This window comes from Cricetulus griseus (assembly GCF_003668045.3).
Source record: "Cricetulus griseus strain 17A/GY chromosome 1 unlocalized genomic scaffold, alternate assembly CriGri-PICRH-1.0 chr1_1, whole genome shotgun sequence".
Lineage (NCBI taxonomy): Eukaryota > Metazoa > Chordata > Mammalia > Rodentia > Cricetidae > Cricetulus > Cricetulus griseus.
The window spans coordinates 199663023-199689191 of record NW_023276807.1 but is presented as its reverse complement, the minus strand read 5'-3'; the positions used below and the strand labels follow the sequence as shown (position 1 = coordinate 199689191).

Here is a 26169-nt window from a genome sequence, read left to right as displayed (position 1 = left end):
GGAAGTCAGGCTATACCTGGAACTGCAATAAGACAGTTCTGAAGGCTGGATAAGGTATTCTGACTTTGTTGGGAAGTCAGGCCATGCATGAAGCTGGGGTGTGGTGGGGGATGGTTTCCACAAGGAATATAACAATCCTGCTCCTCTCCTAAGGGTTACAGCTAAGCTCTGCTCTGTTCCCTTAGGGGAACAGAACTATTGTCTTCTACTGCTCTGCTCCGGCCCGTGATGCTACTTTTTCTGCTTCACTCTGCTAAAGGGGAAGCCCCTGAAGAAATATATCAATCTCCTCTGGCTCCAGCAAAAAAGTCACTTTTTCTTTTCAACTCCCAAGGGAGTTTCTTAGCAGGTAACTGTTTCTTCTGGGTTTTGTTTTGTTGTTTGTTTATTTTTTGGGGGGGGTTTTTTGGGTTTTGGTTTTTTTTTTTTTTTTTTTTTTTTGGTCAGCTCCTCTGTAAGGGAACATCTTAGCAAAGAAGATCTCACCCAAAATTCTTTTGAGAAAGACATTTCTTTGAAAAGGAGGAGTTCAGGAGAGTGGTTTCCTTTGCCAGGGTGGGAAAGTACAGCCTACAACTGAACAGGCAGAGGGGCTTCTATAGGGCTTCTTAGGGACAGAGTTTTCCCAGGGAAAATTTTTTCTGCTCAGGGATTGATTATCTTTCCTGCACAGGAATTGGTTGGATTAGCTGGTCAGAGGCAGAATTGGCTGTGATTTCAGGACCAAGCTATATTTCTTTCATTGGCTTTTTTTCCGATTTTTGGCTCTAGTTTGGGGGTCAAGGCATATGTTTTTTTTTCCATTGGCTCTGGTTTCAGAGCCAGGTGGGTTTCCTTCACTAGATCTGGTTTTAGGGCCAGGATGGGTTACTTTGATTGGCCCTTTTATCTAGTTATGATGATGAAATTTCCTTTGATGGTCAAATTTTTAAGGATTGTGCATCTGTGTGGGCTCAAAATAAAGATTCTTCATTTGGCCTAGGCTGGAATTCACATATCTCTTGCTTATACCTCCCCCCAAGTTCTAGGATTACAGTTGTACACCATCTTGCCTAAGTACCTTTGAATCTTAAATAATTCATTTAAAAATTAAATTGTTCTTCTATGGTTGCCATGTATCAAGTGTTCAATAGCCACTTATGGCTAATAGCTACTATGTTGAACTATAAAAGAAGCATTTCTGTCATTATCAAAAGTGGTCTGATGTCAGACAAAAAGTTCCTGATAGTTCCCTTTCAATACTGTATTGAGTAGAAACATTATATTTGGAAAGCAGAGCCTAATATCCTTCCATTTACAACCTGAAAAATAATTTAGTTTCCCAAAAGAACTTCAGTTCTCATATACCTAACAACTTTCCTCTAGGACTCACCCATTAGATATATTCATTCCCTCCCATGTTAAGCTCTAAAGCTCCAACACATAAACCCTACAGGGATAAACCATCTGCAAATTGTAGCACAGTATATACACAAAAGTCACATCTAAAAGGATCATAAAACTAACTGAAAATCAGAATAATAGAGCATCTAAAATATAACTTCAGAGTTGCTTCTCACCCTTTTGGATAGAATTAAATGTATGTAGCTATGAATAATATTTTTTGAGTTACATATAAAAGCTATAATGGCAAAAACTAATTAATGATAAGACAGAAAATGCCCTTCAAAGATCAGAAGACATGCCACTGAGTAGAAACTGAGTGTAACACAAATAACCAGGAAAGAACTAGTGTCCACAAAACATAAAGAAGTCCCAGAAGTCACTATGAAAAAGAGAACACAGAACATAATTAGTTCCAAGACAACACCAGATATTATACATTAGAAGATCATATCTATTAAAGTAATGAAAAGCTGTTCTGCTGTATCAGAAAAATGCAAATGAAATCAGGAGTGAGATACCATTTATAACAATCAGATGATAAAAATTGTAAAAGCTGTCCAATTAGAAGTGATAACTCTTACATACTTTGGAAAACACTTTAATATTATTTATTACATCTAAAAAATTTTTATTCCCCACTGTCTAGAAAATTTTGTTGCTTTTGGGCTTTACATCTAATATCTAGAACTTAATCTAATAAACTATGAACAAGGTTTCTGCACAGGAAATCATAAACATAATTGAGATAAGTGGAAACTGAAATAGAGATGAATTTTAAGATAGCTCTTGATTAGAAGCCTCAATATTATAATGACTCAAATTTGTCAGCTTTCAAATTAACCTGTAGACTCAGTGCAGTTCTAATTAAAAACATAATAAGTGGTATATTGAGAAGCTGTTTCCTAGATACTGATGGAATTCAGAGGGTTGACAATAGCAAAGACCCTTCTAAAGACATACAAGATATAAGTAATTAATTTACTAGACAGTGACTCTTCCTAAAGTTGCAATACTAACGTCATCATAATATCAGTACCAAATAAATAAAGAACCTAGAAACATAACAAGCAATCTCAATTTTGAATACTGTGTCAGTTAACAATACATGTATTAAGCATGCATCCCTTTCAATAAATGTTTAAATTATGAATAGAAATGTATTATATTCTTTCATCCAACACTTATTTCCTTAAAAGCCAGAGTATTACTGTTGTAAGAATACATGTCAGTTTAGATTCTCATCGTCCCAATCTGAGTTCCCAAATGTTTGTCTAACAAGGGTTCTTCAACCATTCATGTTCTTAGTTTATCTGTAAAACTACTCCTCAGGGTTGTGGTGAGAATTATAAATTCCAAGTATAATCCTGCAGGTACTGGAATTTCTTATATGTTTTGAGAATAATTCATGTCTCACAGATCTGTGTATACTGTGTATTATGCATGTCACTTGAAAATTGTGCTTTCTTCTTATAGTTGCCACTGAGTTTTTTTAGGTTCAACTCCTTATTTAAAAAAAAAAGCAAAACTTCCCAACTATAATTTGTTTTTGTGGATTTTGAAGAGTCCCTGTATCATAAAAAGATCTTCTGAACACTAATTATCATAACACTATAAAAACTGATGCCTTCAAGTCATTGATATTCTAATAAGCCTGTTATAATTAATTAAAGGAAGTGATTAGAAGATTTTGCTCTTGGTTTGATTGATGTTTCACTTTCAGAATGAATTGCTGACAAAAATAGTCAAACACAAATCAAATTGACTTTCTACATCCACAGATTCAACTTACTGAGGATCAAAAGTACTTTTTTAACTTTGTCTATACTAGCACATACAGACTTTTCCCCCTATATATAGTAAAATTACTTTTTATATAGCATTTCTTTGGGTTTTTAAATTAATTTTTATCTGATGTGTATGGGGGTTTTGCCTGCTCATCTGTTCATCACATATGTGATGGCATCTGCAGAGGCCAGAAGAAGGCATCAGATCTCCTGGTACTGGACTTTCAGGTGTTTTGAATGGCCAAGTTCAGTTCCCAGCACCCACATGGCACAGTTCACAACTGCCTATAATTTTGGCTCTGGGGGGCCCAACATCCTCTTCTGGCATCCATGGACACTGGCAGGCATATTCATATAACCACAAACAGTCATACACACATACATGATTAAAAATAAAGTAAATCTTTTTTAAAAAAAAACATTTTCAGCTAAACAGTACTTATAATAACTAATTGCAAGTTTTCCAAAGAAGACATGATTGTTCTAGGCCAGTAAATGACTCAATATAGTGTTCTAAAAAAGACTTAATGTGAGTCCAAATATCATGCAATGAGAAGTAACAAGCATTGTCCATCTGCTTTTTTTCCTAACATATTTAGCATGGATATAGTCATACCGAAAGCATCGGATGAGTCTGCTCTCTGGGGTATACTAGAAAGTGGCTTAGACCCTTGGGAATGCCACTCTCATGAAAGACAAAAGAAGGTGGAACAAAGGGACAAGCAAAGGTAATACTAGGTCCTGGACTTGAATACATCCAAATAGGAGAGGCTGCTGCAAAGGACATTTTTGAGATGATTGGAAAAGAAAAGAAAAAAAAAACTTCAATAGAACTATGTATAATATGATATAGCATTACTGTAGTAATTTGTATTTGTTTAGGGAAATGACCTTAGTTTTTGGAGATCTGCATTGAAGGATTTCTGCAGCTAATTTTCTAATGTCTCAGGTGGGTAAAAAGGTCCATGTAAGCTGGGCTGTGGTGGCACACGCCTTTAATCCCAGCGCTTGGGAGGCAGAGACAGGTGGATCTCTGTGAGTTCGAGACCAGCTTGGTCTATAAGAGCTAGTTCCAGGACAGCCTCTAAAGCCTCAGAGAAACCCTGTCTTGAAAAACCAAAAAAGAAAAGATCCATGTATGTTGTTGGTGCATGCATGTTGCATACAGCGTTTTGCAATTTATTGGCAAACATAGGTTAATAGCTGAGGGAATTCAAATAATTAATTTTCTGTGTGTTTGGTATTTTTCAAAATAAGTTATGTGGAGAAACAGTGTAAATATAGCAAAAGTAAATTAATAACATAAAATGTGCTTTTCATAACTTTTGTGGTTTTTCATAGAAACTTAGAGAAGCATAGATTTTCCTGCTCTTAAAATAAATTTTCTGAATTTCAAATGGAGGAAATAGAGGTATCTAAGTAAGATTTTTATTCTCCCATTTCATCATGTCTTAATGCGAGTAAAAAGCTTAACTTTTTGGTTTTTCCAGACAGGGTTTCTCTATATAGCTTTGGAGCCTATCCTAGCACTTGCTCTGGAGACCAGGCTGGCCTCGAACTCACTGAAATCTCCCTGCCTCTGCCTCCCAAGTGCTGGGATTAAAGGCATGTGCCACCAACACCTGGCTAAAAGCTTTTAATCCATTTAAAAAGGGTTGATTGAGCCAGACATAGTGGCTTCTACCTGTAATCTCAGTACTCTGGAGGCTGAAGCAAAAAGATTCCTGTGAGTATGAGGCTGATGAAGGCAACAGAGCAAAATTGTGCCTTAAAAAAAATAAAAGGGAGGAAGGAAGGGAAGAAAGAAAACAGAGGAGGGGGAAGAAGACATTTCATGTCTGTCTGTCCGGGTTGCATTGGTGGTAACTTTGCTCATAAGATACCTACCTGGTGCAGGGAGGGGTCTCTGGTGGACTGGCCCTACTGAAGCCCTTTTGCCATCTCCCCAGCCTGTGATCTTAGAGAAGCCATTTGTCCTATCTGTGTCAGTATCCTTGGTGTCCTATCCACAGGGTTTTAGTTTTAGTTGAGTTAATATATTTGGATGGCTGAGGAAATAGCCTAACACACGATGGCACTGTCAAAATGATAGCTGATAGTATGGCATCATTACTATTATATTACCTGAGCAGCCATGGAGCAGTTGATAGTGTAGCAGTCTTACAGGCATGGTATCTAACACATTTTTTAATCACAGAAATTTCATCTAGACCCCTTCACACATAGGCTTAATCATCTTTCCATACACTGAGATCTATAGTGTAAAAGGTAGGGTTCAGTTCAAGATAAAAAATGAATGTATTTAGCAGAGAACTTATGTAAAAAGTATGAAGAGAATACTGTCCAGAGAAAGTCATCAGGTTTGGATAAATACAGGAGAGCAATGTATTCTGGTCAGAATGTAGAAAAATGAGAATGGTAGCTTCATTTCCAACTGAGATAATGGCTTAAAGGTTTGACAGGACTTCATATAGTACATTTATATGTGTGTTTGTATATATGAATATTTTAATACACATTTTGATCAACATTGTTTATATCTAACTTAAATTTTTAAGACCACCCTGGGCTACACAAAAGTGAATCTGTCTAAAAGAGAAACAGAGCTCACGCCTTTAATTTCAGCACTAGAGAGTTATATAAAGAAGAAGCAAAGGTCTCATATGAGACTCAGTTTCCAGTCACGGGGAGATAGCATTGGTAGAGGTAAGAGCTCCTTGCTGGCTGCTTTGCTTTTCTGATCTTCGGTAGCTTTATTAGATTATAAACAATATATCACCATTAGATAACATCCTAATTTTAATAAGGGAGAATAATGAGAATTTTTTTACTGTAGAAAAGATTTTTCAAATTAGATAAAAATGCTAAAGGAATAAGATCTTTATGCTTTTGTTACAATATTGATTTTTGTCAGTGTTATTCTGTAAAAATACCTATGTGCTAACCAGGATAGGTTTAACATATGTCATCTGTTGTATAATGAATGACGGTGTAGAACTAAGTAAACCCACAAAATTTTGCCAGGGATTTAACAACAACCACAAATTTAATTATACAGAAGAAGGGTATAGTTTAAAATGCAGTTTCTTTTGTCATTTACATTGTCTTTTTTTTATCTAGTAGGTATCACAGATACTGTATTTCTTGTATAGTATGTGCTCTCCCAGAATACATCGCCACAATTATTTCAGCATTTTGGACTATAACATAAGCTTTAGTGGTTATTTCCATAGTTACAGTAAATAGGGGTTTTGTTATCATTTTGCTTTGTTTGGAATTTCTCCTGGTAGAAGAGGTAGAGATTGAAGATGTTTCCATGTTGTCTTTTGTAACTTTATTTTAGAGAAATACATGTCTTTATTTTATTAAGATGTTCTTTAAGTTGCTCTTACATTTCTGTATGGTTAAATTACGTTATGCACTTTGTGTGAAACACCAGTGGTGGTGTATGTGTCTGGTTTTGCCCTTATTCTAATGGTACTAAGATATTTTTATCTGGGCATGGTGGTGACACATGCCTATAAGCCCAGCTGTCTAGCAGTAGAGGCATGAAGAACAAGGGTTCCTCCTTGTCTTGAGAAAATAAGATGGGAAGGTGCTTATTCATAAGGACCCTAATCAGTCCCTGGGGCCGAAGCCAAAAGCTCGGTGTCCTGACAGGCATCTGTAATCCCAGGACTCCTGTGGGGTCATGGGAGGTGGAGAAGGGAGACTCACCCAGAAGCATGTGAGTGAGCCAGCCTGGAACATGAAGAGCAGCAGCATAGCAAGAAAGACCATGAAAGCAGCATAGCAAGAAAGAGGGAGGAAAGAACCAACTTCCTGAGGCGGAACTCCTATCTCCACGCTCACTATGGTTCATGTGTATCTACATGTTTGCAAACAGAACTAAAAAGCAAATGTAATATTTTCAACTTTCTCTACCATAAGGTCACTATTTCTCCTTCATAATGACTGTCTTGTAGAAATATACTTTCAGATTATGTAAACTTACTATTTCTTATCACACATTCTTATATTAGTTCAGCATCATTTGTGGAGAGGGGGAAATGGAGTCTCTATGTAGCCCTTGCTGTCCTGGAACTCACTATGTAGAACAGGCTGGTCTCAAACTCACAGAGACCTGCCTGCTTCCCAAGTGCTGGGATTAAAGTCTGGCCATTGTTAAGTCTTTTTAGAAAATTTTTTTAGCCAAATTGTGAATTTTTTTATTCCCTAATTTTTCCTGTGCATTCAGCCTCAGTTTGTATATCTGTGAGGTATATCTAATTGATGTAAAGTGTGGATAATATCTAACTAGTATATGTAAAATATCATCTTGATTTGATTAAATTCTCAAAAAAATTGGTAATTTTCATGCCCAAAGTGCTTATGTAACAGGCCAAAAGATAGATATTTTGCAAGATCTTATAAAGACCATAAGAAATCTTGAAATACCATTTATGTGTGTTTTCCTTCACTTTTAGTGAATTGATAAGATCTAATATGTGCCACGTGCTTGTCTTTTTATTTACTGATGTCAAACTTTGGTTAATTAATTCAGCAAAAGTATTTGCAATGTAGTTCACATGATATGCAGTACTTAAAATTCTTCTTATAATGTGTTCATTAAATAAGAGAGAGATGTAGCACATTAAGTTTTCATTTACTGCATTGAATTATGAAATAGAATTATTTATGGCTATTTTAATTCTTAAAAATTTGTTAAGTTAAATTTAAATTACATATGTACATAGTTAACTCATTTTGTGCTTAAGGGTTTACAATGGAAAAGGGAATATGTTCTTGACCCATTTTCTATTAAGAAATTTGCTGCTGTTTTTACTTAATTACCCCTATATTTTTAAAAGTGTCCTAGCCCATCCATTTCTTCTACTTACTGCTTAATGTAGAGGATGGACATTTACCCCTTCTGCATATATGCATCCTGGACTCTGCCCCTCACTACTTCTCCAGTGGCATCTTTAAATTAAATTTATTCATAAACACTTATACCTTTGTCTATATTCATCCTTTGGGAGTTAAGTTGTGATTTTCTTTCTTTTAGAGCTTTAAAGTTCCTCTTCTGTCTATTTCCTTAGCTCTTCTGTGCTCGTGACTACTTACACACATGTATCTTAGCTCCTGTGTGCTCATGTCTACACGTATGTATGTATGTATGTATGTATCTTCTAATAGTGCTAAATTATTTTGTGCCTTGTAAAAATTGTCAGTCACCCATTAAGCCTGCTGCTAGCATTTTTTGTCCTACTTGCCATATGTTCATCTTAAAGACCTTGCTTTTTCTGCTCTAAGCATTGACCTGGGACTTTTCTTTCTCACATTCCTAAGTTCCCGTCATGTCAAATCTGTGCTAAATATTTTATTTCAGGACTCCACACATTCTCCTCATTTAGATGCTTTTTTGGTAGCTTACATTCCTGTTTTTTTCTTCCAGCTTTCTGAGGAAGAATACAGAAGAAAGAGTCTCAAACAGTTTGTCTGACATTCCACTCACTCATTCATGTAAAGTTTTACTTGTCTAGTATTTCCACTCATTTATGTGGAGTTCTGGGAAGAAATGCATCTCCTCTGGAGTCTTGAAACCACTGTTCTATGATATTTTAACCTTAAACTACCTTTTGAGAAGTTGAACTTCCTTCTCCTCTTCCTTCTTAAACCTTTGTTTAAGAAGTTAATCTTCTTTTTATACTAGGATCCATGTGGTTTTCTAAAAGTTTCATAATAAGTAACAATTAATGTGTCATTGTGTTTCTTAATTAATCAGCCCCTGAAAATTTAGATGGTATTCCTATACTGACCCAAAAATTAATGAAATTTAGCTTCCTTGGGTTAATCTTACTTGTTTGCTTCCATTTTCCCCTCTTGTAGCAAGACAGGAAGGTCATTGAAGGAGGTGCTTTTACTATCTAGTCCTTCTTTTTGGTATTTTTTAACTTTCATCTGTTGCTTGATGGGTGGGTGGTTGGCAGAATGGGTATATGGATCTCCCCATAGTCTCTTTCTCCCTCCTTCCTGTCTCTGATTCTCCATGTTTAGTTTCAATATTTCCACTTTCTCTCAAAACATAACAGGGCCTTTTGCTAATAGAAGGTTTTGTACTGTGTGAGGCCAATAGCTATGGCTCTCTTACTCTGGGATTTACTGGAGGTTTTTACTCATTTGCTTTTGGGGATTTTGTTGTTGCAGTTGTTTTTAAGCCTTTTGTTTGTTTGTTTGTTTTTCGGGACAGGATTTTTCTGTGTAGCTTTGGAGCCTAACCTGGTACTTGCTCTGTAAACCAGAATGGCCTCTAACTCACAGACATCTGCCTGCCTCTGCCTTTGCGGCATGTACCACCAACACCTGGCTGTTGCAGTTGTTTTTAAAAGGTATTTTAAAAGGTATTCTGGTCTTTGTCCTCTATTTTTTTAGATGATGAGTGAATTAGGTGGTAGCCATTGCCCTAATTATCTGGATTCCCCTAATTTAACCTTGATGTTTTTAACTTTATACAAAAAAGGGCTTATTTTTAAAAGTATTTAGTGACTACAGGGCATGGTAACACTTTATTCTAAATACTCAAAAGGCAGAGGCAGGCGGGTCTCTGTAAGTTCAGGGCCAACCTGGTCTACATATAGAGTTACAGGTCATCCAGAGCTACATAGTGAGTCCCTACCTTTAAAAAAGTAAAAAGTATTCAGTGACTCCTCTCTGCTGGACTCTGAGGGCACTGCACTCACATGCACAGGCACATACACAAATAAATATAAAGGGAATAATAAATGCCATCTAGTCAGATAAAATTAAAGTTGGGGAGTTTTTAGTGTTGCTCACAATTCTTTGATGAAGTGCTACATAAACGAATTGTTATAGGACAGTAATATACAGCTCCTTACTTTAGAATTGTAAATCATAGGAGTTTGTCACTAATCAAAAATCCATGAGAAAACAATCGATCAGTCTTAGAACCTGAAGTACAGTGAGCAGTATGAAGTGCATAGCAAATCAGCAGTCTCTCGAAAGTGTAGCCTCAGGTTATCTGCTATTAATAGGTGTTGAGGCAAGATCATTTGAGTTTCTCTATAAATTCCATATTTAATGAACTATGAAACAGGTATCTACTTCATCTTACTGTATCTGCATTGCTTTCAGAGTTAAGTTATCTCTTCCGTGATCATTTTTCCCCCTAGGTGTCTCATTGATTGTGGAATAATGGTAAGGGTCTGTGTATAAACAAGTGAACAGTCAGTGAATTGGCATTCCAGTAACTCTTTAAACCGTTAGTTGTATGACCTAGCACAACTTGATTAACTATTCTGAACTTTAATTTGACATGCAAAATGACAAGGTAGATATATCAAGTAATGTTAGCTACAGATCACTGTTTTAATGGGAAGTAATTTGGAAACCTAAGCAAGGAATAGTTGCAAGGAAACTAAGTCTCATTTTTAACCCAGATAATCCTAGAGATTGCTGTAGAACAAGCTGCTGCGATGACACTGTTGTGTCCACTGCTGCCGCCAGGTTGATGTGCCACAGTAGGATTATTTTTCCTGACATCTTTATGAAAATTTTATCTTTGTAATGGAAAATGGATGGATTTATTTGAACCTTTATTTTTTTTAAACCAATTGTTTTCTGTATGAATGCCTGCAGGGCTATGGAAATGCAGGTTGCTGTGTCCCGCCACACAAGTTTGAGAACCACTCTATCATTGTTAAAAATGCATTTGGCCTTATTTTATATTTTTTAAAAGTAGCATCAAATCATATAGGATAGCACTGTCTGTAAGGTAATATCTAGAAAATATTTTCTGAAAAATATTTAATTGGCCTACAAACCTCAGTGTCATGACATGAAAAGCTGTTTGATAGGTTTCCTATTGAATGTCAAGAGCTGTGTGTACTCTGCTGACTTTCTGTGCTTCTGTTGTGACTGGGTTGGGACTAATCCAGCCACAATCAGCAATAAAGAAATTATTCATGTCCAAGAACACCCTCTCTTTTTGACATTCTGGCTGCACCTAAGAGGAAAATGTCGGGGTCAAAATAAGTACATTTACTGACAGTCTTGCTCTTTCCTATGTTCTAGAAAATGATATGAAATCTGCCTGGTCACTCACAAGGATAAAACAATAGCTTTCAGCTTAGTTATTTTCCATTTATAAAGTGATTCTTTCATAAAAAGGCAAACTTCAAAGCACAAAAACAGTTATCCAGAAAAATAGTTGTACTTTTACCATTTTTAAACCCAGATTTTAAACAGACATGGAGCCACCAAGCCTGATACCATGAGCTCTGTTTCCAGAACCCATAGTAGAAGTTGAGATTAACTAGCACAAGTTGTTCTCCTACCTCCATAGACATGCTGTGACATATGTGAACTCACAGATGTACATGCAGTCATGCACACATGTGCACACGCATGCAAACACGCACACAAATATTTTTAAATGCCTCTAGAGTTGTAACTGGGGATAAGTCACTATTTTGTGTCTTAGTAAGTAAAACTACTTAAGATCACCTCAATAAAATAATCATTCCACTGCAGGTACCGGTCAGGTCATTTCTGTTCTCTGTTTCCATCTTTCTTTTTCTGAGACAGGGTCTTACAGGCTAGCTTCAAATTTTCCCCCATCCTTTTGAGTATTTGTATTACGGGTATAAGTGACCATGCCAGCCTCTGTTACTTAAGAGTATCTTATGCCTTCTCATCACATGTAGAACTTTGTGATTTTCCATTTTCCATTAAAATTTCAAATTAATTAGTGTTCTATGAACCAAACTTAGAACTAGTTCCAGTTATGGCTCATTGAGATTTGTCCCTTTGTAAGTTAAAGGGACCCCCTCCTCAGAATCACAAACCTTTTACAAAAGTACATCTTTTATGATATTTATTGCTTCTAAAAATGGGATTTCTTTTAAATCAGCTATGGAAACATGTTCATAAGCGGAAACCCATTGTGATATATAGTCACAACAGCGTATTATCTGTTAAAAAAAATTAGAAAAAAAAGAAAGTCCTGATCCATACTATGTTGTAAATGGACCTCTGACTTATTTGGAGAGTGAAAGAAGACACAGATCACAGTTATTTTAGGCCATTTGTTGAAATATCCAGAATAGCTACATTCATTGAAGCAGAAAGGAGAGAAGGTAGTTGCTGAGGGCAGAGCCTTTGTTGTTGTCATTGTTTTATTATGTTTTTCTTCTTTATGTTTTTACTAAGCTAAGTCATGCATGCTAGGCAAGTGCTCCACTGTTGAGCTGTACTCTCAGCTCTTTAGGGATAACATTTTATGAATGGGGAAATAAGATTTCTTTGTAGTATGGTAAACCTGTGGATAATGACTGTGAATGTAAGTTTATGTTGTCTGAGTCACTTATACAACATTCACCTGCATTTCTTCAAGACCTCCTTTCATTTAAAACTGAAATCAACTTTAGAAATTTTGAAATGTAAGTTTTGGGGGTCCTCTAACCCAGTGTCCTGCCTGTCTTTTAAAAATGAAAAATATAGAACAAAAACTAGGTTCATGAAGATTGAATAGGTCTCCTGTATAGTAGCTAGCAAACCAAAATTTTAAATATTAAATTTCTAACCTGTTGGGGATTTTTTGGGGGAAGTGCTAGGTCACATACCACTTTATTATGTGTTGGTTCTTTTTTATTTACTTGTTTTGGTTGAGACAAGGCATTGCTATATAACTCTGCCTGGCCTAGAAACTGCTATTTAGACCATGGTTATTTTGAATTTGCATCAGTCCTTCTACCTCTGCCTCCTGGGTGCTAGAATTATGGGCTTGAACTACTTTGCTCAAATATTATATATTTAAAAAAAAAACATTTTAGTGGGATATACTGCAACAAGTTTTACTTTTAAATAAAAATAAAACAAAGGTGAAGACACAGAGACAGCTCCATTGGAAAAGTCCTTATTGTCCAAGCATTGAGAACCTGAGTGTAAGCCCCAGAACCCACATAAAATAGCTGAATGTGGTGACAACAAGCTCATTAGACCAGCCCTGGGGAGGTAGAGACAGGTGGTTCCCTGGGGCTCTGTGGCTGGTCAGCCAATGCAGCCTACTTGACAAGCATAAAAGGTGTTTAGTGCAGTAATTTGCCATAAAATAAGCCAGAGCTGGAACTAAAAGAAGTATAACACCTTGGCAACCAAAGGCAGTAGGGAGGCAGTACTTGGGGGCACAGATTGGACCTAGGGCCTTAGGTGTTAGGAGTGGCTCTATCTCTGTGCTATACCTCTAGTACTGGCACCCCATCTTTTAAATCTAGTCCACATTGACATGGTTTGTGAACCCTAATTTTTTTTTCATTTTTTTATTTGAATTAGAAACAAGATGGTTTTACGGTCAATCCCAGTTCCCGCTCCTCCTCCCCTACCACCACCACCCCCAACTAAAACCCTACCTATCACATATCCTTTCTGCTCCCCAGGGAGGGTGAGACCTTCCATAGGGGGTCTTCAGAATCTGTCATATCCTTTGGAATAGGGCCTAGGCCCACCCCCATGTGAACCCTAAATTTATACCATGGTGTTGATTCTTTCATTTCATTCACTTAGCTCAGGTCACTCTCAGGCTTACAATTTTCTTTCCCAGCCTCCTGAATGCTGGGGTTACAAGGAAGTGTTTAGCTCTTGATTTTTTTTTTTTTTTCCAAAAAAGAAAAGAAAAAAATTGTCAGCACTTTCTACATTTGTTTTTTTGTTTTTTTGTTTTTTTCCTTACTTCATTGAAAAAAAAAAAAATCCACTCTGGGTGAATAAGAAGTGAATAATAGCCCTGCCCTATAAGTGGGAGCACTAGAAGAAGGTCTGCTTTAAAGTTGTTTTGCTTTTGCTTTTGCTTTTGCTTTTGCTTTTGCTTTTGCTTTTGCTTTTGTTTAAGACTAGGTCTCATGTTGCCCAAGCTGCCCTCAGACTTGCTATGTTAAACAGAGGATAGCCTTGAACTTCTGATCTACCTGCTTCCTCCTCCCAAGTGCCTGGATTCTGAGCTTAGACCACCACATCCAGTTCAAATGCCCTGTTTTCAATTTAGTTAAGCATTGAATCAGGTAGAAGACTGCAGGCGGAGTGCAGCAACTATGTAAGCAAGTTCAGGAGATGTCACTCAGTGGGCAAAGGGTCCAGTCTCTAGCTAGCACCACAGATTGAAGAGAAAAGTGAAGTGTTGTGCTTAGTTGTAAGGACCTGTGTAGATTTAGTGCTGGCTTCAGAAAATTAAAAGTGAGATGTTAGAAAATATGAAGCTCTGTCTCCCTCTCTCTCTGTCCGTCCATTTTTTTAATGTGTTTATTTTCATTTTATATGCGGGTATTTTTCCTGTATGTATATCTGTGCATCACATACATGCCAAGCCTGCAGAGGTCAGAAATAGATTTCACATTCTTGGGAACTGAGTTACAAATGGTTGTTAGCTGCCAAGTGGGTGCTAGGAAATGAATCACCATGGACCCTCTGCAAGGACACCAAAGCCTCTTAACACCTGAGCCATCTCTGTACCCTTTAACTTTCTGTTTTCTTTTTGTTGTTGTTTATTTGTTTGTTTGTTTTTGAGATAGGGTTTCTTTGTGTGGCTTTGGAGGCTATTCTGGCACTCGCCTCTATAAACCAGGCTGGCCTCAAACTCACAGAGATCCTCCTGCCTCTGCTTCCGAGTGCTGGGACGAAAGGCGTGAGTGCACCGCCACCACTACCCCAGCTCAAATTCTGATTTTTCTTTACTACAAAGAACAAGGTACACACTCTTACTTTCTTAGCCTAGTGAATTTCATGTAGAAATTTCTCTTCAACATAATTTTTATCTAAGTTGTTTTCAGCAAGAATGACTCGATGTTATTGTGAATAAAATTTTATTGTGACTCAAGCACACTCGTTATTGTAAGTATTGTAGATTGCTACCTTTCTGCTGAACTAACAGGAGAGTGGGTTCAATGGGAATCATGAAGCCAGCAAAGTTAAATATTTATTGAGTCCTTTGCAAAAGGGCGTCTCTTTTTATGGTCAAATGGAAAATGAAGAACAGACTCTAGTGTAAAATACAAAATAACCAACACAGAGAGTGTGTCAGCAGGCATAGGCTTTGTTTTTAGATTTCCTGGAAAGCCCCGTGTGATGATTCTAAGAGTTTCATCAGTTTGGACCATTGGAGATTATATTGCAAAGTAAAAAGGTGCCTACTGTCTGAATATCATTTACGCATTTTAGGGAAATAAAGCTGTTTGTGTGGAACATTTTAGTTAGTGGAGAAAGATTGCAGTGTATGTGTAAGGCAGACTTGTGCAGTATCAGCACTACTGAAGTTGTTGGGTCATCCCAGCACAGGCAGGTGTTTTCATTGTATTTCACCTTCCAGACATCTGCCTGCCATCTACTCCTCAGGGTCGGGCTCTTCACAGGATGCTCTCCAGAATGCCACCCTAATGTATAAGTTTCCTTGTGCTGTTTCATACAGAGAAAATTACTTCTTTTTCTTAAATGCTCTGAACTGTGACCATAAATGTCTTTAGCTTTCTAAAATTTAAAAAAAAAAAAGTTTACATTTAGGTATTTTCTTGGATTGCTCCATGATTGCATCAGTTTCAACATCAGATTATACTGCATTCCTCTAGGATGATGACATCATTTGGGATAGGTTGGCATGGTTTCTTTAAAAGGTGGTACTTTCCAAGGTCTTTGCAGCAGAAAGGAGCATGTCAGGGTTTGGCTGGATGAACGGCTAGAAGAGTAGAGCAAGTCCCTCACAAGCTCACATAGACTGTGGGGACTTGGAACAATTTTCCTTCTTTTTCAATTAATATGTAATTTTTTCTAAAATTTGCATCAAATTGTAAAGATGGTACTCATTAAGTTGTTTGGACCTACTTGCTACAAAACAGAACTGTTAGGCATTTGCTAGGATACTGTGAAAAAATAACAAACTGTAAAGATTCTGTGAACTGAGGAAGTTTCAGATCCTGTGAACCAGAAAGAATTGCCTAACTCTAAAATGAATATACTCTTCTTAAGTATGTAAGAATACATTAGTCTTCAATTTTCATTGTTTCCAAAATGGCACTTCAGTGACAGAGAAATTCATATAAAGTCTCAAAAAGCTCAGTTGCCCAGTGCTTTGTGCTACAGGAAACAAAATGGATGTGTTCTCGGCTGTAAGGACAGTAATACAAATGTGAGTTCCTTGTGTGATTAAGTAAATAAGATCAGTTATTCAACTCATATTGCCTATTTTGGAAGTTCAAAGAGGAATGAGTAGATCTCTTTGGGGTGAACAAAAGTTGATTTTTTCCTTTCTTTTTTTTAAATACTGAACCAGCAGTGATAGTACAATTATAACAGGTCAAAGTCATGAACATTTCAGATGGAACAATGGAAAGACTCTGAAGATTTATTTTGGGAGAGACAAATCATTTTGTATGATTGAAGTCCAGACATATGTTGTGGAAACATGGAGGTTACAGCTGGTTTACTGTGTAAGTTGGAGTGCTGTTGTGGAGGTTTTGAGTGCTGGGTGTGAGGCATTTGGATTTAATTTACTAGGAAAAGAAGAATGATTAGGGTGATTAATCTGTCAGCAGGACACGGGATGATTAAATCAAGGAGAGAGAAGAGGCATGGAGAGCTTTTGGAAAGGGAATGATGGATTTTGTTCTATGTATTTATATTTCAAAGGATCTAAGTTAAAGAGCACATTTTTGTTTAGCATTTTAACTAAAGGTTGTAAAAAGAACTTGTCATTCCTAAGGGAAGGGCGCTTTTTACTACTTGGTATTTCTGTGGTAATATAGTAATACAATGTAAAAATGCTTAAATTCATACTCTGATGTCCTGCACTGTGTTACATTCAGATTCAATTCTGACAGCCTTGGGGTTTTATTATTCCAACCTAAAGATGAGAACAAGGTCTTGAGAGGTTAAACTGCCCAAAGCCCTACAATTAGTAAAGACACAGATTTGCAAAAGTTAAAATAAGTGTACTAGGAGGTCTAGAGGTTGCTTGTACCCACAAGTTCAAGACCAATGAGAATTAAAAAAAATGATGGGAAAGGTGCCTCTGTTTAAATCATAGGGAATTGAGTTTTCTATCCATCTCCTCAGGTCTCATGAAGGTGCAGTTACCTGACCTGGTTACAGCTCTGTTTATGTTATTTTTCATACCATTTATGATCCCCAATACTGACTTCAAGACCACAGGCATTTAATGTGTTGATAGCTAGCTTTCATTTGTGTGTATTCCTGAAAACTGTTTGAATGCTGTCAATTTCTATATAAAAATTTTAAAGAATATTTTTATGTTTGTGTGCACCTAATTGCAGGTGCCTGCAGAGAGAGAGAGAGGTCAGTAGCTTGATCCCCTGGAACTGATGTTACAGGTGGTTGTAAGCTGCCCAGTGTAGGTCTGGGAACTAAACTCATGTACACTACAAGAGCAGCACACACTCTTAGGTGCTGAGCCATCTCCCCAGTCTCTGTTGCCTTGGTGTGTGTGTGTGTGTGTGTGTGTGTGTGTGTGTGTGTGTGTGTGTGTGTGTGTGTGTGTGTTTTACATTATACACATAAAGTATGTTTCAGTTTACTGTGTATTCTCTTTATATTTCCCCCTCAAACAGATGTCTAGGATATTTTCTAGGATATCTCATACTCTCTTGCTTTCCACAAAATGAAGATACCATATTCATATGTTACCCTCCTAAGATCCATATTTCTTTGATGACACTTTTCTGCCTCTTGCTTTGTGTCTTTGTTTGGGTTGATAGGTTGTTCATGTGTTTGTATTTGAAGGACTTACATGTGATAAAAGAAAACTGGCTGCTTCATTCATGGTAAACATGGTGCACTTAACATTGCTAGTATTTTAATCCTTGAAACGGAATTAAATATATGAGGAATAGTTGGTGTCATCCGTTCTTTCTACAGGCTGTACAGGCAGAAAGATGGGAGAGATACTCTCTTCTGTTCCTTTGACACATCCTATTCAGTCCATGGTGGCAAACTTAAGAGCATTCACTGCAGTGTTTGTTTTAACTTTCTTTTAGCCGTTCTGTTGCTGTCATATGAAATATTACATATCATATTTGTAAATGGTTTAAGTTATCTTAATGGTTGTCAAAGCCAATATTCTCCTTACAGCAACAATGAACTATGTATGGTTTGTAATAATTTGTATTTGATCTCTCCCACTCCTACGAGGAGATGTATTTTACACTCTCAGGGAGATTCACCTACTAAGAGGGAGAAAACGTGTTATCAGGGTGTTGTATTTGTTATTTTTTACTTCTAATTTATTCATTCTCACAACTGTGTTCTCCAACTGATGTTACTATGGCACCTTAGTTACAGCACTGAAAACAGGCTAATTGTATTTGTTAAAGCAAACAACAGTGATGCATCTTGAGACCGGCATCTGGCATCCAAGTTCTTCCCTCTGTAGTGCTAGTCCAGGCTTCCTGTGACTCTGGTGTTCTTTTTTCTTTTCTTTTTTAAGCATACTTTTTTTTGTTGTTGTTCCCTTCTCTTTCTGTAAATAGTGGCATATATTTATTAAAGTCGCTAACCACACATTTAGCTTGTTCCTTTTTGAGCCTTAAGCAAGAAGAAATGTGGAGTTACCCTCAGCCATTCATGTGCTCTTAACTCTTGTTTATTGAATTAATATTCTCAGTATTTACATACATCTTCTAATTGTGTATTTACTTCACTAGAACAAAATAATTCCATTTTAATGTTTTTAATCTCAAATGTAATTATCAGCACTTTTTAATATCACCAATTTGTAAAATAAAATAATTAGCAATTTATATTTTACTATTTCTACTCTTTGTACATTCCCTTCTCATCATTTCTTTATTTTTACCATTGATATAATGTAATTTCTAATCACACTAATAGCATGTATACTACTTTTGTCTTATGCCTTATTGAACAAGTATGTATCATAATAATTTTTCATTGTAATGTCTTCAAACTAATCCCTAAAACAGCACTCTACTCTGGAGATGTTATAAACTACAAATATAATTTAAATATAACATTAAAATTTTTAAAAATTTAAAAAGCAGGTAATAATATATTTTATTTTAACATCAAATCACCTAGTTAAAGGTGGTTTGTTTCTTGGGGTTTTGTTTTGGTTTTGGTTTTTTGTTTGTTTGTTTTGTTGGTTGTTTGGTTGGTTTTGGTTTTGGTTTTTCAAGATAGGGTTTCTCTGTGTAACAGCCCTGGATATCCTGGGACTTGCTCTGTAGACCAGGCTGGTGGGTTGTTTGTTTGTTTGTTTGTTTTTTGTATTTTGGTTTGTTTGGTTTAATTACTCATAGACCAGCAAGCAGAGAATATAGGCCAGAACATAGTATGTTTACCTTTCAAATGTTGTCCCTAATGACCCATATCTGCCATTTAGGCCCTGTATCTGAAAAGTAGCATTGTCAGTAGGAAGTGACATGTGCAAACATGTGAGCCTATGGGGAGACCTCCCAAAATGGCACCATTGCAGTAAGTGGTGTCCAAACATACAAGCTTATGGGGAGGTTTTCATATCCAACCCATTAGTAGATTGTCAGAATAACTATTGAGTCAGAGAGTATAAATTAGTATTCATTGTGTGTATTCGAAGGTTATCCTTGTGACTGTCAGTTATTCTCTTCAGCAATATTGGTATGTGTTTGCTGGGACTAATGATCAGTAATAGAATGCTGGCTTGAGTTTAACTTTACCTCCTCCACCTTTCACTGTCTTGAACATTAAGTATTGTTTCTTTAATTGTTAGAGAAGAACCTGTGTGTATATCTGACTTTACTATGAATTTCTATTTTGGAAGACAAGCCTCAGACTGGCCTAGAAGTAACTATGTAGCCCAGGGTAGCCTCAAACTCACAATAATGCTCATGCCCAGCTGTGTTTCAGGTTCTGTACAAAGTTGATGGAACCCATTGTCACCTTCCCCAGTCTTCTGTTTGTTTCCCCTCCTCCTGGGATCAGAATGAAATGAGGGATCATTTTAATATCTCTAAAGCAAATGATTTTCTTAGTTCTGGATTTGGTAATAATTTCATACTTTAGAAGCTTGGTGTTTACTTTTCTTTTACAGATCTCTCTCTCTCTCTCTCTCTCTCTCTCTCTCTCTCTCTCTCTCTCTCTCCTCTCTCTCTCTGTGTGTGTGTGTGTGTGTGTGTGTGTGTGTGTGTGTGTGTGTGTGTGTGTGTGTGTGTGTGTTGTTATTTAAAACAGGGTTTCTCTGTGTAGCAGCTCTGGCTATCTGGGCACTTGTTTTGTAGACCAGATTACCGGTCTCTGCCTCCTGAGTCTTGGGCCTAAGTTGTATACCACCACACCCAACCCAGCAAAGGTGTTTTTGTTTTTTGGATTGTTTTTATTTGTTTATTTTTTTTTGTTTTGGTGGGTTTTGGCAGATTTTCTATATATTTTTTTAAACTTTTAATCAACCTGGAATTCATATGGCAATGTAAATTTTGGCAGTGGGGATATGGAGACCCTAAATTACAAGTTCTTATTATTCAGCCAAATTCCATGTTTCGGAGATGTTTCTGTGTGAGCTGCAGAAGGATGCTGATGACCCGCTCAACTTCCTCCACACTTTATACCTCTCACTATAAAAATGACACTATTTGTTTCTGCTCTGTTTAGGGGACCCTAATAAGGGTATTTTATGTTAACACAGGCAAAGGCCTCCTTTCCCCACCCTAGATTGTCTTAATACATCCACCGTTTAGTTACGGTCATGGTCACTCTGTATACCTCTGTGCTTCGTTTCTGAAAGGTCTCTTTTAGCCCAGGCTGGCCTTGAAGTTTCTTTGATACAAATATTGGATTTCTGTTCCTGAACCTCCCGCTTTAGCCTCTTGAGTGCTGGGACTGCAGTTCTGTTTTCTTTTGAATCAGAAAAAACTTATACTTACATAGGTGTCTGTGTGCATATACTCACATATTTCATATCTCAAATAAGTGTTATGGGTATAATTAAAAGCTTTCATTCTTAGGTAAAGACATTTAATAAGAGCCTCAAATAATGACCCTGAATTAAAGTAAACACTAGTAAAGAGAAAATATTGTTTTCATTTCTCTTCAAATATTTCTAATTTTTACTATATTTAAAATAACCTGACAAATCCCTTAGAGTGGTTAAGATTTCCAGGCATTAAATCACGCTTTGTTAAAATGGTCTTTGGTTTTACCTAGTCTTTCACTCCTATCTTCCTGGTTTTTATTTTGTTTTCCATTATAATGAATAAAGTTGCCCCCTTTCATTTTCAGTCCTGATTAGTGGTTTTCAACCTGTAAAAGAATATACTGCGTTTGGGGTTGTTTGCAGGGAGAGACATGTAGAGCTAACTGTGTAAACAGACATCCCTAACTACAGAATCCCAAGATTTTTCCTGGATATATAGAGTGTTTTTCTAAAGCATAGACATATAGACTTTCAGCTTATTTTTATTACAAACCTGACATGAACAAAACAATTCTTTTTGTAACAGTACTGTTTTTACTCTGGGTCATGCTGTAGGCTGGAACACACGTCTTAGCAAAGGTTATAAATCTGTGAAGAAAAGTTATAGTTGGCATGCATTTTAACAGTCTTTGCAATCTAACAGAGCACAAATCCCAACTTGTTTAAATTCTGAATATTTGCTTTACAGAATAAGAGAATATCTTTAAATAGAATTAAATTGTACATTTCCTACTTACTTAGAAGCTAATGTTTTTGCCTTTTCTTTATAAAATTAACAAAAATCAAATATATATACTATCCACATTACTATTATGTTTTAAAGTAAAACACATACAACATACATATATTTGGAATCAGGCCAAATTTAGACTCTAGAGGCACACTGTTCTGTGTCTTAAATTACAATCATATGTATTTGAGTAGAGATCAAATTTTCAGTCTGAAGTTGGTGAGAAGCCTAATTATTTGACCAGGTTACTATTTATATAGACCATCCTGTGGCTGTCTGTGGTTAATCCACAGCTGGCAGAATGCTAGCTCTGGGAGGTTTCTATTTCATGCTGTAACAGTTTGGAGAAAAGTAAGAGGGGGGAAGCTTTAAACTCTGCTCATTAAATAAAAGACTAAAACAACAAGTCCATACACACTGCCACAGAGACAGATGCTGTAGAAAGTGCTCCATTTAATTCTCTTAGTGACAGAAATAGCAAAGAACACATCTCAGATGCTCATAGTTTTCAAGAGACATGTTTCTAAAGAAAAAAGGTTGCAAACATTTTTTAAATGTTGTTTAAAACATTACCTTTTAGAATAATTGAAGAATTATTGGCATGGAGTTTTTAATATGTTTGGTTGTGAGCCTATCCTTTAATAATTTTGTTTTGACTTTTTTAAGACAGGGTTTCAGTGTGTAGTCCTGGGGTATTCTAGAACTCATTCTGTAGCCAGGGCTGGCACAGAGATCCGCCTGACTCTGCCTCCAGCATGCTAAGATTAAAGCACTGCTGCCCAACTCGGCATAGAGTTTCTAAATGAGAAAACATTATGTTATTGTATTAAGAAGCATCATTTGTGACAGATTGCCATTGCAAGGCTCATGGCCGACATATGACACAAGAGAAAATCACAATGAATCTATTTGACAATTTCATGTGACACAGGAGCATTTAGAAGTGAAGTCTCACGACTTTGGGGAAAGTATTTTACGTAAAATTCTGAAGAAATAATTTTTAAAAGAATCAAGACTGGGCAAAGGGGATATGATATAATATCTAATGGTAAGAAGTGGCACATGAGGAAATAGCATCCAATAGGCCTAGTCTTTTCAGATTCTTCTTGTTCTCCAGGAATGGGACAGGACCCTGGAATAAGAGTCCTGTCGCCTACTTTTATGTGAAATGGGAACTCTCACACAGAAGTATCTTCTGCAGTTTTCTCCAACTTTCAAGGTGCCATGTCTAGAACATGTACCGTGTTCTGAACTTCAACACAATTACAGCTTAAAGGTGTATCTTAATTTTTCAGAATGCATAAGGGCAGTAAAACCCCCTTCAAAGATAGATCCTTTTTTTTCCATTCATTTATTTAGCTCATAAGTAAAGTCATGCACAATTATGATACATAATACAGTATGTTCACAATGGCATGGCTAAATTAAACCAATTAACATGTTATATCACACATATTCATCATTTTTGTTTTGAGAACACTTAAAGTATACTATCTCACAACTTTTAAAGTATAGCATATTGTTATCAGCCATATTTATCATGCTCTCAGTAGACCTCAAGACATCACAGAGTACATGCCTCTTGTCCAACTGCAGTTTTATATCCTTAAACCAATCATTTCCCCATTGTTAAAAGACCCACATTGACGCCTGATAGCCACAATTCTGCTCTCTGCTCCCATAAGTTCATCATTTCTAGGTTACACATAAAATTGAAATTGTGTGACATTTGTCTTCCAGTGTGTCACTTATTTTTTTTTTTTAGGCAAGCATATAACTTTACTACCTACTAAAGATTAAATCAAATTTGCATGCACAGATGAGCACTCACTGAAACACCTTGGATTCATCACATATTTGAGTTTCAATTATATATATATATATAATATATGCAATATGTTATGCATCAGTAGCAGCAATACTTTTCCAGGTTCTGCAGTCATTTGAACAAAATTGTAGAGACATCCAGCACACTCCATTTAAAAAAAAAAACAAAAAACAAAAAACAAAAACAAAAAAAACAATCAACAACAACAACAACAAAAAAGTAAAAAAGAAAATCCCAGAAAACAGCACAGTTCTGTTACTCTTGTGGTACTTGGCACCATTTTTTTTTTTTAATTAGCTTCTCAATCATCATCTGGGAGGAAACCATTCTGAGCAACATCATTAAAAACAGCACTGATAAAGCACGGTCACTACTATGTATCATAAAGCAGGTCCACATATGAGTGAGTACATATCATGTTTGCCTTTTTGTGATTGGATTATCTCGCTCAGAATGGTTTCTTTGAGTTCCATCCATTTTCCTGAAAATTTCAAGATTCCATTGTTTTTTTCTGCTGAGTAGTACTCCATTGTGTAAATGTACCACATTTTCTATATCCATTCTTTGGTTGAGGGGCATCTAGGCTGCTTCCAGTTTCTGGCTATTACAAATAATGCTGCTATGAACATGGTTGAACAGATGTCCTTGTTGTTCCATTGGACCTAGAGGTGCAAAAGATAGATCTCTATATTATATTTAACTTGAAATTTGAAACTAATTGGGAAAAAGGTATCTCTCTCTCTCTCTCTCTCTCTCTCTCTCTCTCTCTCTACTTCTGTATGTTCATATAATGTGATTAGGCCTTCAATTACAAGTCAATATTTTGTAACGCTTTGCAACTTTGATTTGTTTGTTGAGATAAATAAGGTCTTACTTACATTGCCTAGGCTAGCTTTGAACCCTGCAACCTTCCAGTCTCAGCCTACCAAGTGCTGGAAATACAGGTGTGCAAGATCATACCTGGCCATTTTCACAACCTTTTAAAGACATTTCTTGCATATTGCCATCATTTTTTCTTCTTTCTGACTAGTTTAAAATGACTCCCCTTCATCTTTGTTGTTGTTGTTGTTGTTCTAATTATCCTCCCTTAGTTCTTCCTTCTCTTTCTTCAATTTTTTCTTTGAAAAGCAGAAATGATGTACTGGGTGGTGGTGCCACACGCCTTTAATCCCACCCAGCATTCTGGAGGCAGGGGCAGATGCATCTCTGAGTTTGAGCCAAGCCTAGTCTACAGGACAGCCAGGGCTACACAGAGGAACCCTGTCTCGAAAAACCAAAAAAAAAGAAAAGCAGAAATGTTCAAAATGCAATTATCCTTAAGAACTGTCCTGAAACTAGATATAGTGCCTTGTGCCTATTGTCCAGCCACTAAGAGGAGGAGACTACTGGATCCGGAGTTCAAGGCTAGCCTGAGCTGTATGGCAGACCCCGTCTCAAACAAGCAAACCTCCAAAAAGAACTATCCTCTCATCTCCACTCTTACCAAAAGAAAATCTTTCTCCTACTCTCGGGGGATATTTTATTAGGAATCATTTTAATCCAGGCTCATCACATGTAAAGCTATATAATCTAGAAGATATTTCCCTGTTTTGATTTCAGAATTATTTATAAAATGAGGGCAATAAATAGTATTCCTCCACAGGTTTCATAATAATTGCTGATTTGTAAGTTTTTAGTTCAGTGCCTGGTACACCAGAACTAATCAGTATATTTCAGATGGTTCTATCAGCATAACTCCTGGCTTGATTTATATTCCTTACGCTCAGTCTCCCCAGTCCTTCAAGCACTGTGTAGTTTATTCTAGTTATCAGGTATGTTTCTGCTCAGTGCCTCCATCTCTGCCTCCCTGTAACCTTGAACACATAAGCACCTTCTTAAATTCCCAGCCATATTTCTCTGCCATTCTCCTTGATAGCTTTCCTTTGTTCTATCCTTTTCTGTCTGTGTCATCTTTTCTTTTATTGGTCCATATTCCCTTCCTTGGTAATTAGAGCCACAACCTTCTTCTAACACATTTCTCATGAGTTGGACTTTTTTATAGAGATTTTGAGTAGATGGCCACACCTGAATAGTCTGTTTACAATGTGACCCTGGTCTTATTCTGGAGTTTTCCTCTTAATAATAAGACCAAATTTTTAAAAGTATTTGAATATCATTTTTGAATTCTACTCTTTGCCTTTTACATCTTAAACAGTCTATAGGCCCCACACTCCAGTGTGGCTTCCTTTTACATAGCCAAATACAGTGTGTTATTAGTTTTTAGGAAATTTTTGCTATCCAATTTACCTTTCTTGCCTTTTTCTCTAACCATATTCCTTTCTTATGATGAAAACTCATTACACAACTCCATCTTGACTCTATTAACTCACTTTGTATTAACACAACTTCATCTTCTGTGTTTGTGTTTTAGGTTCTTCCTTACCACTTATCTTCAAATTTACCCTTATCTTTACCTAGAAGGCATTAATATAAGCTA

The 26169-nt window shown here is 36.5% G+C and overlaps 1 protein-coding gene across 1 annotated transcript in view; it reads left to right on the top strand.

The window, feature by feature from the left end:
* The window catches only part of Adk (adenosine kinase), a gene marked incomplete at its 3' end in the record, with an annotated part of 398041 nt that overhangs the window by 242638 nt on the left and 129234 nt on the right, over window positions 1–26169 (top strand).